This window comes from Protopterus annectens, chromosome 3.part0 (assembly GCF_019279795.1).
Source record: "Protopterus annectens isolate FY-2018-M chromosome 3.part0, PAN1.0, whole genome shotgun sequence".
NCBI lineage: Eukaryota > Metazoa > Chordata > Ceratodontiformes > Protopteridae > Protopterus > Protopterus annectens.
In genome coordinates this window covers 1425428641-1425443565 of record NC_056731.1, presented here as the reverse complement: position 1 = coordinate 1425443565, position 14925 = coordinate 1425428641, and positions in this window count along the sequence as shown.

Here is a 14925-nt window from a genome sequence, read left to right as displayed (position 1 = left end):
TCTGGCCACTAAAGTGCTCCCAGGTCTCCCAGCTCTGTCATCCATCCCGAGACTTTCTGACTCAGGGCAGGGACCAATGTGTATCATAAAGGCATTATGTAGGTTATACCAGCAACTGCTTCTGCTGGGGTATTTTTTTTTTTTTTATTTAATGATTTTTCCTCATTCTCCTCACCTCTCCCTTGTGTTTATCTGTTCTGTCTGGGAAATACTGCACTTGTAGTAAAAAATAAATAAATAAATAAATATATTAGCAAAACTGAAGGGAATCACATCATTATGGAAACCACTGACTGCAGTTAGCACCAGGAATAAAGTATTTAATTAACTCAACATTGTATAGGAAAATAGCATATTTTGGAAGTGCGTTAATGTTTCTAAAAGAAAATCCTATTAAAATTTTTATTTAGTGTATTTTGGGTATCAACACTGAACCCAGTTGAAAGAGAAATTATTTATAATGGAATGTGTAAAGGTTGCATCTGACTGCAAGACCCTTTGTACATCTGTTCTCCTTACACATATTTTCAGTTTTATTTAAGACAATCCCAAGATTTAATAAACTCTGTGTAGGCTCTGTGTAGAGCCTACATGGAGTGTACCTATGTACACTTCCACGGTTCCCCTTTGACAGCCCACTATGCATATTAATGATGGTGCACTGCCAAGGCAGAGCACAGTAACAAGGATATTGAATCCATGTAGACAGAAGTGTAGAAGCTGGTCAGATGTTATGTACATAGTGAGGCTCCATGTAATGTTCTGTGCTACTAGTGAAATGTGTTGTGTATTAATAGTGTGAGTATTCAATTTATAAAGTGCTATGTGTTTTTTTTAATGGCCATTTGCGTGACACTGCACACAGCAATGCCAAGCTGTGATTATACATAATCAGCGGACATCTGCCAGACATCTAAAAATAGAAACTGGATGTAATTAATTATGATAACTGTTTTTTTTTTGTTTGCTTGTTTTTTCAATGAGTGTTTGTGTGGTGTGGAGCAGCAATGCTAGGCCACACTTACACATACACAGCCGACACCTGCCAGACATCTAAAAATAGAAACCAGATGTAATTAATTATTTATTTCTGCTTTTATTTATGCCCATTTAAGCCCATTTGTGTGGCGCACTGTGATTCCGTATTATGTGAAGGTATATTGCTTTATATACTATTGAAGTAGCTAAATGGGTAGAGTGCTCGTCTAAAGTATTTTAGGTCCTCGGTTTGAGTCCCTGGCACACATATTATTTGATGAATGCAACGTAAAATGTGTTTTAATTTAAAATCAATATTTTTACAATTGGGAGAGATGCGCAGTACTAAGCACTGCTTAAAGGTGGTTACCAGCTAATATTGTTTGTACATTGCTAAGCTTCACTAAAACTACAGTTCTGCAAGTTTTCATACTGCTCAGCTTCGCTTAGCTGGTTTGTGCGATGCAAACACCATGGCACTTTTTTGAATGTTGCTAAATGATGTGTAAGGGTGGGGAAACAGTCTATATTAAGGCCAATAGGAGGGAATTCTTCAGCATTTGTTGGGGTCTGCTTATTTGCTGATATGCCAGATGGTGTTGGAGAGGGTGCATGCTTTCGGGAACAGAGATGGAGTGTGCAGGACTCCAGGGTTTTTGTTGGGCTCCTCATACGTAATTATGAACCCAGGCTGCTGCAGGGCAGTTACCAGGGCTCAGAGTGTAAGGCTGAGGCCTGGGATCAGTTGGTCAGGAATTTTACCAGTGCTACTGGTATCCCCTGCACTGGTGAGCATTGTCATCACCACTATGATGACCTGAAGCAGAGAAAGAGGGGAACATTGGACACCTGGGTCCAAGATGCTAGGGCTGGGAATGCCCCACAAATATGTAAGTATTTTTCTACTATTTTACCAACATGCAAGCTGAATGTGTGCAAAACTGGTATGCATAATGGTGTGCTTCCCACCCAACAGCTGCAGCTAAGAGGACTTGCAATATTCAGTCCCATGCCAGGTGCTTGGGCAGGTTGCGCCATGAGTGTGGTATGTACGGATATATTATGCAACTTGCAGTGTAATAAGCAAAAAAGAATAAAAAATGTATTGCAATAAAGAATAAACAATAAAAACTGTAGTGCAATAAATGGGGAATTAGAACTGTAGTGCAATAAATGAACAATAACAATTGTATTTAAATAAGCAAGAGAATTATCAGAATTCTAATAAAGTGTTAAGCAGCATTGTGGGTTCCTAAATAAATCTGTCTTAATATTTGTAGCATGGTTGTATTCTTTGCATGTGTGTTCTACTGTCACTGCAGTCAAGTGTAAAACTGTAATAGCTCTACAAAGCAAAAGGAATTTCCTGTAAAATATTTTTGTCAACTAATAGTAGGGTGCAAGGGGTTGTCCAGGCCTGTTTCAGTCATATAATGATCACATTTCCTTCAACTCCAGGAACAAAAGGTATATGGCTAAGGTAGCCCACTTTATGAGAGATAGTGTGTGTAGATTTCACACAGAATTATCAGCAATACCAATAAAGTGTTAAGCAGCATTGTGGGCTCCTAAATATATCTCTCTTAATATTTGCAATAGGGCTTTAGTTATTGCATGGGTGTTTTAAGTTGCTGCAGTCAATTGTTACATTATTTGCAGATGTCCCCTGCAGTCAGTGCTATTGGATTCTATTCCCATGCCTGCCAACTAAGGCATGGCACTTGTCTAGTTTACTTAATGCACACAAACATGCCTCTAAACTGTCACAATTTTTTTAATGTAATTACAACTGTCTAACCATCTGTTCCATGCTTACCACATAAATGATTACCCGGAATGCTATATATTTTCAAATCCATTTATATAACACCTTGGTAGTTGTGTAAGTCCACATTATGTGAAACTGTTCTGTGTAGTTGTGTACCTGCATTTGTTACTGCATGGTCCATTCTGTCCCATGCTAACAGTTTGAGAGGTATGTATTTGCTATGTCAGCTATAGAAGAATCGTAGTCATTGTACTCCCAACTGACACTGCACACCTGTAGAGGCTTGTAGTTGTACTCTGTGTAGTAATATTACCTATGAGGTAACTAATGGTATATTTTTATCTCTCTCCCCACCACTTATCTTCTTTAATTTATTATTGTTATTTATAATTATGATTTAACAGGATGGTACAGTGGTGTAGCAGTAGTGTTGTTGCCTCACAGGAAGAGGTTCCCTGGTTCAATTCCCAGCTGGAGTGCCTTCTGTGCAGCATCTGCATGCCTTCCTTGCATTCATGTGGGTTTCTTCTGGATGCTCTGGTTTCCTCCCATGTTTCAAAGACATGAATCTGGAGCATTTCTCCCTGGGCTTCTGTTGAAAATTGGCTTTGTTCTAAGTTGTACTTTCCAGGTAAATAACTGTTAAATAAATAATATTAACATATGTTGTTACACTAACTGTTTTACTGGCCTTATGGTTTAATTCATACTGGTTTGCTGTTAACATACTTATTGTTATGTTACTTAATGCTGAGTTAAACATAATATACCTTAATATGTATTTAGATTAATATATATTATGTTCCATCCTGTTAATGCTAACATTGTTTTGGTTAATACCAACTTTAACTTATTGTTTTAACTACTTTACTACAGCACATCAAGGTTGGCTAGTTCCTTGTGATCTGCCTACCTTGCCTCCTCTGACCATGGCACTGGGGCCAGCACATCTGAAACCCAGCCTGGCGGTGTCCCTTCTACTGCCCTTGCACTACCTGCTGCATTGGGTAGTACTGCCCTATGGAATGGGGATGGGTCCTCTTGTGGGAGTGGTGGTGGAGGGGGAGTTGTCACCCATATGAACTGCTGGGTTTGATGTGCCAGATCATCTACTGTGGGCTTGGACAATGCCTGCATTGGATGGAGAGCAGGCTGACCACTCTGGTGGAGCAGGCTTGCCCAAGAGCCCAGCCTACACCACTGCCACCCTTGGGCCAGTGACAGAGCAGTGTCGACAGCCTCATGGGTGGGGATGTTAGTCAAGCTGCTACTTTGTAGAAGTATATAGGACTGAGATTCCAAAATAACTTCCTATCCAGGGTGTTTACCCCCTCTTGTAATCACACACCACCCCTGTCTTGTCTGTCTGCAAAAGTTTCCTCACATAGCCAACTTACCTCACCCACACATACCTATGTCCCTACCCCAACATTCCACTCTCACCTTAAAAAAAAATGGGAACCTGTCCCAAAAAAAAAAATAATAATCCCATATATAGTTATCCATTTCACACACATAATTTTGTTCAATTGGTTTAACAATGCAATTATGTTGTCCTCACTCCTCTTTCTGTGGGGGTTAGAGTCCAAAGTCATCTACAAATTCTATCAAAGTGCACAGTTGTTGCTGTACAAGAAATGGATAGCTATGGTTCTTTCCTACAGCTTTCCTGCACATACCTACCTGCCTTTCATTATGTTGTTTTCCCTGCTTGCACCCCATTTCACTACTTTCCTATCTCCCCATTTTTGTTTTCTTTATATATTTTTAGCATGCTGGTCTGATGCGCCACATCACACAGTTTTGCTAAGCTCAGCTAAATGGAACTATATTGATATATGTGTTTTAAATAATAAACATGTACAAAATAAACACCTGTCCCCTACTTCAGACCCATGATCATTGCACCTGTAGGGTGCTGCATTAACTTGCCATACCACACAGATGTTAATTAAAACAGGTGTTATAAGCAAAACATAGTAATTGTAGGTTACAGTCATTAAATGTGTTTCAACAGAGCGGTGCATCGTGCTGAGTCACTCAGACTTACTTAAATATAAAAGGAAAAATTGGGATTGCACCTTGGAGTCCAGTGCAAGAGTACACTACTAGAAAGCCAAACACACAAAAATGGATGTAAGTGAGGTCTCTAATAGCAGGAAAATGTCCCCTTTTATCAGCAACATTTACAAGCACACCTGCTAAGGCATTACTGGGAAATACATGTACAACAGGGACCTTGGTGCAGAAATACATCCATATAAAGCCATGCACATAATGATGGCTGTAAAAGATATTATGTCACAGCTCATATATATGGACTTATATCTTGCAAATACACCTGCTGTAGGAATGCCTCAGTAGTTCAGTCTGTTAAATGCCTTGCATGTCGTACATTTTGCCACACACAGTCCTGGGTCAAATCCAGTAGTCTGTAGCATTTAAAGAACATTATTGTGAAGTCACCGATTAATCATTGAGTCATGTACTCTTTATCTACACAATGCTTTACAAATGAAATGTCTGGTTGTCACTGATGGAAGTCACAGGCCTGCAGATTGGAGCACACTTTACAAATCCCTATAGCAAAAGTGCATAAACGGTCACATCATGCATTAATATGCATTCACAGAGGAGTTTTAACTCAGGTAATGCAAATGAGGCCCACTGCTATCATTGTGTATGTACACAGTTCGTTCAAACTTATAGTGCACATTAACACAGCTGAACAACTAACATACACATATGCAGCCCTTGCTTGTAACAAGAACTGCCAGCATACACATTCCAAATGAGCAACAGACTGCAACATGTGGCCTGACAGTTGCCCAAATGGTAGACATACTGTTATAGTTTTCCCCTATGTTGCTCAAGGACACAACAAACATGTAGCCTGGCACTCTGTTTATGATACCATTGTCTAACATAATTACCTTAAACACATTCCTTAATTGGAGTGGAATGGCTATCCTCACTCTGGCTCTGCCTCTACTACAAGGCTGACTCAGCTGTCATAGTTAAAGCTACAGCTTGTTGTCCTCCAAAGTGTTCACACTATCTGTCTAGGCCTATTTCCTGCAGCAGCAGCTGCAGCCTGTACCACACACATCTCTGTGTAACAGTAGCTTCTACAGACTTACCCTCTGCAATGACATAGTCTCCCCATCCTAGTAATGTCGAGAACAACATATCAGAAAGGGCTCATAATCTACATGGGGGACTTATATGTTATACAGTGGTTGCATGTCACTGGCTGTTGATAGTGCAAATCATCTGTGTTGCCTGCAATTAGCATTTCAGAACCACAGATTGGTTAAGAGGCAATCACCAGCTAATCAGAAGCTAAGTTAAAAGGCAAACATGCTGACTATGAGGAACCATTCTGGATGAGGCTTTCTGCACACAGAACATGTGTTTGCAAAAACTTAAATATCACTGCATATCAACAGAGGAGTTTTGTACTCCAGCAGGTATGTTACTTTTGTTTACAACAGGATGCAGATGTGTGAAAATACTTACAGGGAATAGGGGTTATGGCATTAAGCCCTTCTTACAACTGTGATAATGACATGTCATTAATATCTGGATTTCTTACACCTACAGAGGATGTATGATACATCAAGGGTGGAATGCTTTTTGTCAATGTGACATACTGGTCTCTTGGGACTGTCCCTTTATAGTCCCTGTTGTTTTGAAATATTATCAGGTAGATTGCCCCTAGGGAACACACTAAAACAGACTCCAGTGTTGGGTGTATGTTCATACAGCAGTATCTGTCATGGTACACACAGGAATAGCTGACTATCACTACTATCTTAGTTATATCTACACACTTAATGTGTTTGCACACTGTGGAATATGATATGTGTGATCAGGCAGTGGATACTGCCAGGCATCCTGTTCTTGCTGTATGTCTACATAGTGTACTTCCACGTATGTGATCCTGACATGTGTTCCCATTCTGTTGTCTTTCAGGACACATGTACCCAAGATTCCATGTACCTTTCATGGATTTGGAGAATGAGATTATATTTGAAGGCCTCCAGCAATACCATGAACTGCTACTGCCCAGGAGAAGACAAAACAAAAACAGCGGGCAACATTGTGGGCTGACCTTGTCCATGACGTGAATGCTGCAGGTCATCAGAGATGGATATAGAGCAGGTTCAACACCATGCAACCAACATGATCAATGCTGGATGCAGAAAAGCAGCAGATGTAGCCAGGGATAGTGGCATCACCAGGGGAGGGCCTGCAGCAGAACAACCACTCTCAGCCAATGAGGAATTCCTGGTGAACCTAGGTACACACGATAGCTCCCAGGTATCCATCACACCATACATCATAGATGTGGGTGCCACAGTTTCCATGGCAGAGAAGCATGCATGTAAGCTTAGTTTGATCAGCATTGCAATACTGTAGCATTCAGTGTGTCAGGGTATACATACTCTTATGTGGGTGTCAGGTCGGTGTTCTTTGTGGGAGAAAATTTAACTGCAGTTTGACTCTCCTGCTCAAATGTTGACAAATATAATAAGAAGCACAGTAGCTACTGTAAATGTGAGATATATGGATATATTACCTTGCTATGGTGCAACCTGCAATGGTACTGACATTACCTCTCCCTCGAATTTTCACAGGTCCATTAGGTATTGGATTATGCCGTGGTCCTGCTCCTGGTAAGCATAACACTGTTTTGTTATAGATGTAGGTTTACAGCAATGCAATCCCTAAAGTATCATCCCAGGTCTGCTGCCTGGAGTGCTGTACTGTCGGCATGATTTCAAACTGCACAGATATTTTCTGACTGTATACATATTACAGCCATACATATGCCTTACGTGTGCCCTGTTGGTGTCACCACACTGATAGATGCAACAGACTGTGCAGAGTCTTCACAAATGTCAAAACTGAACTTCATTTTTGTGGATGAGACTGCTATGCAAAGAGGATTTATTTTCAATTAATTATAGCTGCTAGTGGGAATAGTAATGCCCTCTTGTCCTACTATATGAGGTTGGGGTTTTAACAGGTCTGTAATAGTGCCAACAGTGTAGAGAGCTGTACATCTATTGCAACATAGTACTGCAGAGCATAATAGTGTAGGTATTAATGTACAGATTGCTCCTCTCTTATCACAGGTGACCAGGAAGGGTTGTTCTCTGTCCCCTACACAACCTGATATCAGTGTCTCTTCAGACTCTGATTAAGATGGTGGCCACAGTGAGGTGCAGGTGGGGATTTCAGGGGCTGAATATTTCCCAGAGGTTAACATTACTCTTCTGCCCTCATTGTCACCATACACAGTCAGTATGGCCACACATACCCAGTTGCCAGAGACTACAGATATTGGACAGTCAGATGGTGAGGACATTGAACAGGAAAGTGTGGCAACTATGGCTCCAGTGAGTGTAAACACTGGCCACAGTCAGAGAGCTGGTGAGGTTCCACACAGGCGAATTGATAGGGGTGTTTGTAGGAGGCCTGCTGTCCTTTCACCACTTGTTGCAGTTGTCACATCACAGTTCACTTGGCATATGTTTTGGGCCATCATGGAGGCACAGGGATATTCTGAAAGGAACTCCAGACATATGCTCAAGGTTATGGATGCATCACAGTCTGACATCCGTTACTGCCTCCACCATACTGGTGACACACTGATGCAGTGGACAGAAGGTGGGCTGAGACAGTGTCTGTCTTGGAATGCACAGTGTCTGTGCTGGAACATGTGGTTGGAGTTGAGCATCAGCCTCATGGACATAGGTTAGCAACCCCATCTGCTAAGAGTCCACATGGCCATGCAAAAATCATGCTTCTGTAGTGACAACACATCCAGTGATACAGAAGGGAGTGTACTGTCCACACCAAGATGTGACAGGCCATGGGCTTGTGGTCCTGGCCATTCTTCATGGAGTACACATTCCCAGCAGACAGCAGTCACTGTCAGGTACTAGTACTGCTTATGATATTAAGAATGGAAGTGCTAGTACAACTCCTGGCAGAGCCAGTTCCCATGCTCGGGCTCAGAGATGGCAAACTATCAGCTATTCCATGCACAGTTCAAAGCTGTCCAACATACACACATATAGGGCTAACACTGAGCTTGACTGTGTACACACATGCACACACACACGCACACACACGCACACACACGCACACGCACACGCACACACGCACACACACACACACACACACACACACACACACACACACACACACACACACACACACACACACACATACTCGCACACCACACAGACACACACAGTACATTTCCATGGTCCATCTTGTCTGCTTCCCTTCCTGACTCACACACATGCTGTCAACTTATTGGGTCAGCCTAGGCCTCCTGCACCCACACCCAACACCCTGTGCAAGTGATGATACCTGTGTCACATCCCTGCCATTCTCATCATGGATGCTGGGAAATAAAGGTATGTGTCTGATGCATAGGGTGACTATATAAATTAACATGTACTTGTGCAATGCATCGTTTAGCTGTGCCACTTGTAGTGGCTACTGACAAATACTGTATGCTATTTGTAATGAGTAAGCCACATAATTTTGTGTAGTTTATGTTGTATGAGTTTGTAATGGCTATATACTTACACAATGAAAGGTTTATCATTGGCCTGTTTCTGTTTCAGAATTTTGTTAGGGACACCTAGGGACACACAGCAGCAAGACATCCATAGATGTCACAACACAGGATAGACTGTCAGCACAGAATAAATATGTCCTCAGCAAGGTACAGCACTATAGGTGCATAGCTCCATAATTCCATATGTGTGTAACAGGCTAACAAGGACAATGGACTCATTCAGCATACTTATGCATCCCTAATCTGGGAAAAGGTCTTATACCCTTGATGTGTCACCAGGGTGCTGGGAACTAAGACATCTACAAACTGTGTTGCTAGGGATGACCCATCTTCAAATTTCCTGTGTCCATTACAGACATTTGACATATAATAGAGCTACTTCTAAGGTAAGAAGGATTATTAATAACAATTGGTGTATATTAACATATTTACCTGAGTTATGTCCTATAGTTGGAATGACACCTAGTTTCTCATACAGAAATTGTCAGAATTTAAAACAGAAGTTATGTTATAAGGACATGTGTGCTAAGAATGGTGGGGTAACAATAGTTAAATCAGGCACCCTCCCCTGTTACAACTGTAGCTATTGTGATGTTATTAATAAAAATAATATTTTTCAGCACCCAACAACTAAAAATAATTATACATTTTCTAGTTCACCAACATGTGTTACAAAGAATATAATATACCTGGCTACCTGTAATAGATGTCAAGCATTTTATGTTTGGAAATCAACTAGAAAATTGAAGGAAAGAATAACCAAGCATCACTCAGAGATAAGGAGAAAGATTGATATTAATTCCTTGGATAAACATATTAGTGAATATGGTAATGCACACAAATTCTCTTTTAGGGTGATAGACAGAGTATATAAGGATGTATGAGGTGGAGATTTAAATAATAAACTTGAGATGAAGGAATACCAATGGATAATACAGTTTTGTGCAGATGTACCACCAGGTCTAAATCAGACTGCTTCTCTAAAACCTGTATTAAGATATAAACAAATGTGTTTGAAATAGAGACCTATGTCTTTAAAATGATTGTTCTTAACCCGGATTTAATTGTTTAATTGAATAATTAATGGCTGTGTGATTTTTAATATTATAAATATGGTTAGTATATGTTAGTATTTTATACACTGATGAAGGGTTTGTTTGACCTGAAAGCTTTGTTTTATTAAACACTTGTTCAGTATCAGCATTGCTTGGTTTGTTTCATACTGTGTTCAGTGTTGGCTTTATGAACTAAGCTTTGCTCTGCAACTGTCTGGATTTTTTGAGAAAGCAGGGGAGTCCACAGAATTGCCAATGCCTGGCAACTACTAATGCTGGTCTCACGAATACCACTCTCACATATGATACCATGCTCCAATATGTTTTCTTTCATCACACACAAAACGGTACTATGAAGCCCATGATGACAAGCAGGACACAGCCTCTTTGTTTATCCACATATCTGTCCAACAGCATGAAAGCATCTATAGGCTTCACATACTCTTTCCAAGTAGCTACCTTGATTAGCAACCTGTGCAATCCGTTGGCTTTTGCATGTATTAAGCCATCTCTTCCAAGGTTGACAGTATGTCACTAGAGAACTCACAAGAGGGAGATGATTAGCACTGCTGTAGCATCACAATATAATGTACAATGTCCATTGATATGGATGTCCACTCTTGCTATAACAATCAGCACACTGCTGGTGAGCCATCTTAAGCGAGACATTCACAACACGTCATGCATCCTGCCTTTCAACACATTACTGGTGCATATCTGCATGTAATGGCTGTGAGGCCTACTGCAAGGGACTTTCCACCTTTGTCCAATGTGTGTCCACCTGCCACATGTCCTAGGCATGTCATACTATACAGTTATGTACCCAACATACATGTCTGTGTTCCCACATCATATCACACAACAAACAATATGCTGCCTAGTTGCTTGACATATGCTTGCGAGGCCAACATAATGTCAAGCAAAGTGAAATAAGTTGACTATGCATGCATGGGCATGCACATCTTCCCAAAAAGGTGTGCCTACAAACACTGTATATCAGACTGGCAACACCAAGGGTGTGGCAGCATGACCCTACCTTTGCAGGGCCTCCTGCTGAAGTGTTGGGAGTGTCCCCACCCCTCTACTCCTATGACACACAAACAGCATGTGACAGATGTGACTACTTTCAAACCTTGCTGCCATGGTGTCTCCAACAGCAGTCATTTTGTATAGCAATAAGTATTATGCCAAAATACACAGTTTACATCCTGCACTGCCTACACCCACATCACACACACCTGTATGTGTGCAGCTCCTTAAGAGACACACTGCCAAACAGACATCTCAGAACATCTTACCTCTGGACTGCACAGTACACATAATACTGCATGCACCACTCTCTTACTGGTCAAACACCCAAGGCAAGAAACAAAATCACACCTCTTAATCAGAGGTGATTACATTGTGGGACACATTGATGTCTGTGTCAAGTGGCTACATATGGGACAGGTGACAGATAGCTGTCTGTGGGTTGAAACAATAGTCATTACCACACATTTCCCCAAATCAAGGGATATCAGTTAACATAATGTTGATATTCTACTTCCTGCAGGTGTGTACAGCTAGAGACATACATCACCGATCTGTATGCAGTCACATAACTGTGCTTAGTTAATCTGTGTTGCTCACAGGTATATGCATACCTTGCAACTGCAGTTGACACTCACCTGTGATGATGTCTCCATATACCCAGAAATTGATGGAAGTCAATAATTGCCTTAGCGTTTGATGTCATTGTCAGAAGATCTCAGTGGCGGCTGGTATGGTGTTCATCTCTCACCCCTGATATTTGGATTAAAGGCCATGGCTAGTGACAACCTCACAATGGAACTTAGATGCACTGTTCAGGGAAAAGTTAGCAATGAGAACACCATCTTTATACAACATCATGGTTATGCTGCTACATGGTGGGTATGGCAACAGTGAACCCAACTCTATGGAAGGTGTCTCCACCCTGGATTACACATACATGTGTAGTCAAGGACATGTGGTTCAAGGCTGTGGATAGCACCACAGCCATACCAAACTACATGTCCATCCACATCTTCACACCTCAATTGACAGTGTTCAAGGTAATGCAGGTGGTGTAGACATACTCATTAAGGATAGATACACATCCAGATTTTGTGAAACACTGTGATTTCTCTGAGACATTGCAAGTGCCATTCAGTTCTGGAAGGCCCATAATCAAGCAATAGCCAGCTATAGGAGCAGCTCCAGGTATCCAGTCACCCATTGTGCGTATTTGTATGTACATGTGTTAAGATATATCAGTACACCAAGTTGTGGGGTGGCATTAAGTGACCACTAGCTGTGTTGCTTAGTTATGCTGCAGCTCACTTGCCCAAAGGTTAGTCTATGTTTATAACTACAATGTTCTGGAGCACTGCTATGGCATCTCTCCAGTGGGAACCAATGTATTGCAACATGTGTTTACCAATATGGGTAACCACTGCAGACCCCCAATGTGAGGTCCTCCCTGGTGGGATCTGACCACAGATCAGTGTCATTAAAACTACCAGCAGTAAACCCACTTGCTGGCAATACAGACTTATTTCAACAAAGCCATGTATTATCTCTTGTGGAATGGTTTACTTAGCTTGTCTGCACTTCACCTGCTGATGGGTCGGCATGTATGCAGAGCTGTACACCCATGCATTATGCCAGTAGCATTACAACTGCATGAACTTGGCTGTAAATGACAGAAGGAGCACAGGCTCCTTAAGGCACAGCAGACCTTCCTGGTGGACAACTGCCATTATAAGGCTGTACAATAGGAGAGGGGCATTGCTGTGTGACAGTTGGGGTTAGGGTGCCCCCCCTAAAATGGTGACACAACTTTCTTAGCTACAACAACCATATAGTGTTGTGATGTTGTGTAGACAGTAAGGGAGAAAATTAGTCACCCACACAAAGCAGAAACACAATGCACAGTGTAGATAACGAGTAACCTCAAACCACTGTCCCAGATTGTCGGTGAACTCATACTTAGTGATGCCACATAGAATGGGTCTGTACCCATAGCTAACTTGTAGTCCCACATTTTCTGCATCAGCTTTATTCTCATGTCCTCACCAAATGTGATGCATGACATTCCTACAACCTGTCTCATAATTTCCATATCTACAGAGCAGGTCATAAATGGCCTCTCTATGGAGAACGCACAGCATCTGTTGGACATGCTAACATCCCAGGATGCATTCTACATGAGATGAGCCATGGATTACCAATACCATTGGGAACACCTTACTGGCACCACTAGCTGAACCCCAGCTGACTGGACAACACCAACTGTTATACTTTTGCACAGAGGTGGTGCATGTACTGACCACCAGAACTGTAGCCCTCTTTGTCTGAGTATACATATCTGTATGGCTATAGGGGCAATCATCATGGAGCTGATCAGCACACATGTATGTAAAGTACACACCATTGACTGTACACAGTCTGGATGTCTGACAGAGGGTATCATGACTGTTAAATGTGGTGGACATTTCTGAGGCAGTCACCAAGGACATCAGGGCATACAACCCCCTGGACAGAGCCATGCCATCTGACTATATCTGCCACTCAGGCATCATGTACAAAGCACCCACTTAGGCATCCATGTTATTATCATTATAGGGGTCGCTTAGTGGGCCATTGATGTCATACATACTAAACATAGGGACATCTGCCTCCAATAGCTGGTCCATAAGCAGTAGTGATCAACAGGCTCAGTCCTGGGTTTCTACTGATTGGAATCAATTTAAACATGATACAAGCAGTTACTGACCATCTGTGGCTAACAATGTTGGCTGATGCCTGAAAAGTGTGAGTACTCGTGGAGTCTGTGAGTTATGTCAATATCCTACAAAAGGGTATTGATGAACAAATGCCTGTTGACATAGTAATGGCCATAAACTCCATGCAAATAAATATATATATATATATATATATATATATATATATATATACATGTAGTATAATTTCCATCAAAATACCTATATACCTGGTAAGTAGGACATCAATTGCAACATGTGATGAACATACTCGGGTGAAAGAACTGGTCACACAGAGCTGGCCACATATGTTTACACCTAGTGTGCCTGAGATCACCATGTCTTCCCAGTGGTATGACGGAAATCATATGTCATAGCTGAGTGCACAATCACTCATATTTGACATACTCATAACCTCTGTGTGCTCTTCTCTCAACATGCAAACATCTGCATGCAATGGCCATTTGGTAATGGACCTTTTCAAGCAGTACTAGCACTTGCACACAACAGTATGGTCCCTCACAAGGGAACTTTACGTCTTCAGCATGTGTTCAATGTGAATCATCTGAAATGAGTATCACTGTAGCCTGTGTCATACAGACTACTCAGAGGTGATCGCTGTCTTGCATACGGGGCAATATGTGACCATGCTTGATTGTAAAGGCTGCATATCTGTAGGTGGCATAATACATGGATTAATCACCGTAAGGACATTTACCTAGTATGTGATGTTACTAATATGTGCTGGTGGGAGAGCACCTC